At 36.6% G+C, this 5,577-nt stretch overlaps 1 pseudogene; it reads left to right on the top strand.

The window, feature by feature from the left end:
- Positions 1 to 1,323: 1,323 nt before the first annotated feature.
- Positions 1,324 to 4,989, top strand: LOC107468204 (mediator of RNA polymerase II transcription subunit 16-like; annotated as a pseudogene).
- The last annotated feature ends 588 nt before the right edge of the window (positions 4,990 to 5,577 follow it).

Genomic DNA, 5,577 nt, shown 5'->3' with positions numbered 1-5,577 from the left:
GCGGTGGGATGTGCATCAGGCCGCTAAATCCCAAATCCCTGACTATTGTTTTCTTCTCCTCACTCATGTTTGTGAATTTCTCACTTAACAAGTGTGTTGCACACTTAAGGTCCTTGGTTTGCTGTAAACAAAGCAAAGCAAAATTATAGTCAGTTATATTTCTATTAAATAAAACTGATTTCGCCTAAGACATATATTTGTTCTTACATTTTTTCCAGCTTGGTTTCTGGTTGCCATTGTTTCTGAAATGAAAAATACACCCATAGATATCAGTAAGATACACCCATAGATATGAGTCAGATACACCCATACATTTGAGTCAGATACACCCATAGATATGACTTAGATACACCCATACATATTATTCAGATACACCCATACATATTATTCAGATACACCCATAGGTATGAGTCAGATACACCCATAGATATCAGTCAGATATTACTCAAACATGCATTAATATACAAGGTCAAGCAATATACACCTATGGACAAGCAAATATTAAAACAGCTGCAAGTGATCACTATATTACAGTATATCAGTTCAGAAATATACACTGAACAAAATACTCCATATACACCCACCAAATCAAGCAATATACTTCCAAAAATCAATTACCAGAAGAACTAAAACAACAAGAACAGTAACACCTAGAACAACTAAGAAGAACAGTATAACCTAGAACCAAGAATAACACTAAAACCTATAACAAGTAGAATATTAAAAACTGTAAAACCTAGAAGAACGTAGAAAAACAGTAAAACCTACAACAACGTAGAAGAACAGTAAAACCTAGTTCTTCGTTTTCGAAATCTGAAAAATATACAGGATGAGTAAAATAGTAACGTAACGTACCTTGAGTATTATAACTTTGCTTTTTCTGGAGATTCTTGATCGAGAGTTCTATGTTGTGTTGATGGAGAGTTCGAATTTTTGCGACGATTGCTATCTCTGGCGTTTGCAATGTTGCTCGAAAATGGAACGGTTGTGTTTTCTTTGAATGGCTTGTAGAAGTGGAAGAGTGCGCCATTAAGAAGCGGTTTTCGCGAAGCGCGAGTGTTAAGTGGAGCGCGTGAATGTTACGCTTCATTCAAACTAATTCAGTGCGTGTGTGCAAGGAGTATGGGCTGAGAGCTTGTATGACTTATAAAACTTTTTTACTTGTATGTGTAGCAGGCCCGTAAATAAAATCACTATTATATAAGTCATTTAATTTAAAATAACTTAATTTGGGATTATATAATTACAAACAAATTAGAAAATTGTCATAGTTGCTTCTTCAATCTTCATTGTATTGTTCATTGCTGCAACTGTCAAACAAAAACTCCATTAATTCGTTGCATGCCATCCATTCCAAATTCAAATTCCAATTCCAATTCCATTCAACTATTCAAAAGCCAAAACTTTGAAAACCTCAAAATACATTGAATCTTCTTTAATTGAAAAAGAAGCTTCCTCCCAATAACACCAAGCTTGGAATAACATTCACACCTGCTTTGCCTACCACCACATGAAACGAAAATAAAAACCCAACCCTCAAAAGAAATCACATCAAAGTTTCCGCAAAGAAAAAATTGACACGAACCCCACTAATCTCCTTTCTCGCTTTCTCTACAATAGTGATATCTGTCACCTTCAATTGCGACTTTGCAGTTTGCACCACTTTACGGCATTGCAACTTTCTCTTTCGTGTGTATATGAATCAAGTTGGTGGGACAAAGGGCCCAGTGGTGGAGGACGAGGAGCCGGAGGCTGTGGCTGAGGCTCAAGAGAAGAATGAAGCAGTGGAATTTAGTGGTGAACAGAAGCAGCCACCTGTGGAGAATCCAATGGAGGAAGACTCAGTCACTACCACCCCTGCTACAGTTTTTTGCATTAGGCTTAAGCAACCAAAGTCCCATTTGCTCCACAAGATGAGTGTCCCTGAAGTTTGCCGCAATTTCAGGTATATATGCATATGCACTGCTAGATTCTATCTCAGTTCCCTGCATTTATTTCCTGGTACTCGTTGAATTTGCCTTGTTGGTGTTGAACTGTTTGTAATTTGATTTTCTCATTCTTTTCCCTTGTTTTTTTGTGTCACTTAACTGGGATCACCATATCTTCAGTAAGATTAAGATTTGAGTATGTTTTCCTTTCTTCCTTTTTCAAACAATCCTTGAAAAAAAGGTAAATAAATAAATAAAGAAGGGAGCTCGAGTAGAGATGATAGTGATACTGGATAAGTGTGTAAGTATTAAGTAATTTTGCTGTGAAAATTTTCTGTGATGAAGACTTTTGTTGCTTTTAGGAGTTTCAGGCAGGCTGCAAGTTATATTGTTTAAGGATTCCGAGGTTTTCTATTATGGCATCTTTTGATTTTAAATTATAAGAACTTCGTGATTTGATGCTTATGTAGTGTAGAGTGTAGACTGATTTTGCAGTCTATGATTCTGTTGGTGTGAAACTGAGATTATGTTTTTGATCTCCTAAGAACCTTGTGTAGAGCGAATTGGGTTGTGTTTATTTTCTGAAAGAACTTATTGATCGCGTGTCTTTTTCGCAGTGTAGTTTCCTGGTGTGGAAAACTGAATGCTATAGCTTGTGCCTCTGAAACATGTGCTAGAATTCCCAGGTTAGTGTACACTTGTTATCCAGTGCCTGTGTTTCTCACCTTATCTTTGATCATGTACTAAATGTTCTGTTGCCAACATGTCTATTAGTTTGGGTAACTGATGATCTTCTGTAATGGCTCTTGCTTTTTCTGGTCTTTTGTTTTCATAGCTCAACTGCAAATCCACCATTTTGGATCCCTATACATATTGTGATCCCAGAGAGGCCTACTGAATGTGCAGTATTCGATGTCCTAGCAGGTATTTTAATTTCATTACTTCCTTTTACCAGAGGAGTTCTACTTTTCCTATGCCAGGTTGCTTTGTTTGACCTTATTATTCTTCACACAACCAAATCCGAATAATTAGCCACGCAGTAGTAGAGTTAGGACTTTTCCCTTTTCAATTGAACTGCTTTGTATTCTTTCTATCTTTTCATCTATATGTCTATGAGAATTTGACCAGTTACACTGTATACATTCCGCAGATTCTCCTCGTGATTCTGTACAGTTTATTGAGTGGTCCCCTACTTCTTGTCCCGTGCATTATTGATAGCTAATTTTCATGGGAGGGTAACTATTTGGACTCAACCATCTCAAGTAAGTGAGGGTTACATAAGTGGGTACTGCAATAAAAATTTATAGCACAACTTAGTAGTTTTAGTATAATAATATAGTTAGAAGTTCTCTGCCATGGGTTTTCCTATGACCATAGATTTCGTTAACATTTTCTATTCAGCTTCCTGTATGATTGAGCAGATTATCAAAATCTTTGGATGAAAAGGAGATTTGACTATATAGTATAGATTAGTCCTAGGAAGCTAATTTAATTAATTGACTTGATACTTGTGTCTGCTGGTGGGATGATACTTTTTTTCGGCCTACATTTCAGCTTCTCTTGCTTTTCCATTCCTAATACATGCTTTGCTTGTTTGATTATTGTTACTGTTTTCTTGTCCCTTCAGGGGCCAGCTAATCTTGTACGTGATACTAGCTACTGGCAGCTTGAGCATGAGTGGCGACAAGATATTGCAGTTGTTACAAAGTGGCTATCAGGGGTGTCTCTGGTATGCAACTTACGTTTTCACTGTTTATAGTTTCTCTGCATTATTTTTCAAGAATTCTTATAAACATTTCAGTTACACTTTTGATGGCGTTAAATCTTATGTAGATATGTAAGGAATGAGAGGAAGATTCTAAAGAAGATTTTCTTTAAAAAATGTTTACATAAAAAGCATTTTAGAAATAATTTTACTAAAGGCAGATAGGTAATTTTTTTTAATTCTTCCAAAACTCTGATTGGGAGTTTGTAACTGTCAAGAAAAATTGAAGAGAAAGGTTTTGAGGTATTAGTGAAAATTCCATTATCCATAATTCAACCATAAAGTCATTGCACTAGCGTAAAGTTTGCACTTTAGCAAGCATGTATGTGTTTGCAGTTTAATTTTTGTTTAATTTAAATATAAATTAATTACTTTCTGTAAAAATCAGTATAGGTGGCTTTCATCTAAGTCTAGCTGTGCCGCCAATTCAAAGTCAATATTTGAGGAAAAGTTTATTTCTCAACAGTTTCAAACCTCAGGTCAATTCTTTTCACGCCTAGTTTTATGAATTCTTTCAGTTATTCTCTTAATCTTTCATTTTACATGTTCATTTGTTTCTAATTAATAATGAGCTCAAATACGTCATTTTTATATATCTGACACTTGGAGTTATTTTTATTTCAGCTAGATGGCCCAATTTTCTTTGTGTGTGTTCTGTGTTCTCATCAGGCTCCGTTCAACTTCACTGGTCACAGTGGCCTCATTGCCAGAATGCAGCACCAGCTAGATGGTTTTGCACAAGTAAAGGGCTACTGGGTTGTGGACCCAGTGGCATTATGGATGCTGATGCTATCATCATGGACAGTGGTGCCATGCATGTCGCAGGTGTGCCAATTGTAAATCCATCCACCGTTGTTGTTTGGGAGGTTATGCCTGGTCCTGGAAATGGTTTCCAAGCAACTCAAAGACAAGTATCAATAACTGTGCCCCACCTCTTAGTCCACCAAACTGGAGCGGATTTGCCCCTTTAGCTGCCTATTTGTTTAGTTGGCAAGATTATCTGATATCTGAAGAAAAGTGAGGGAAAAAGCTAACAGACCAAAATATTGGGGATTCTATACCACTTCACTGCTCCCCAGTTTCGAATTTTTCAGCATATGTGAGTCCTGAAGCTGCAGCGCAATCTTCTGCAGCCACGACATGGGGCTCTGGTGTAACAGCAGTAGCCTTTGATCCAACTCGAGGTGGCTTCGTGATAGCTGTTGTGATTATTGAGGGTATGGACCTGATTCTGAGTTGATATTTTTTGCTATTTATTCATTCTAATAGATTCATTAAATTATTCTCATACCAAAATTTGCATCCCCATTGATTTTACTCTCTTAAATTAATATCAAATGATATTAGTGATACTAATGGAACTGATTCAAGTAACAAGCTATCTTTTATTCCCCCTCCTGGCCTCCTAATACTGGTGCTTCCACACACACACTATTCTCCACACATGCATCCCTTGGCCCACACATGCAGGTAACTTTGTGTTTGCTCATTCAAGAGTCGGTACTTTCTTGAAGACAAATTAAACTAGATATAATTAGTATTTCGTGAACGTTATATATGGTGATGTTATTTCCTATTACTGATTTAGTGATTAAGTAGTGTGTCAAGTTTGTGTCGGTCATGAAAAGATAATATACATGTTCTTTTTAATTTCTTTTTGGTGCATTAAAATTTGAAGTCTATTCTTAGACAAACTTGTGAAGAGAGAGAGAGAGAGGAGAGAGAGAGTTGAATCAACATGCATCAACATCTTTGGTATGATCTGGTTACAGGGAAGTTGAATCAGCAATTATAATACCCCCTCTTTCCCCCTCCCTTCAAAAACTAATGAAAACTAATAAGGCATAACAAAACTAATAATCCATGATCTGGTTACAGGGATAC

The sequence above is a fragment of the Arachis duranensis genome, chromosome 10, assembly GCF_000817695.3.
Source record: "Arachis duranensis cultivar V14167 chromosome 10, aradu.V14167.gnm2.J7QH, whole genome shotgun sequence".
NCBI classification, from domain to species: domain Eukaryota; kingdom Viridiplantae; phylum Streptophyta; class Magnoliopsida; order Fabales; family Fabaceae; genus Arachis; species Arachis duranensis.
This window is presented reverse-complemented; position numbering and strand designations above follow the sequence as displayed.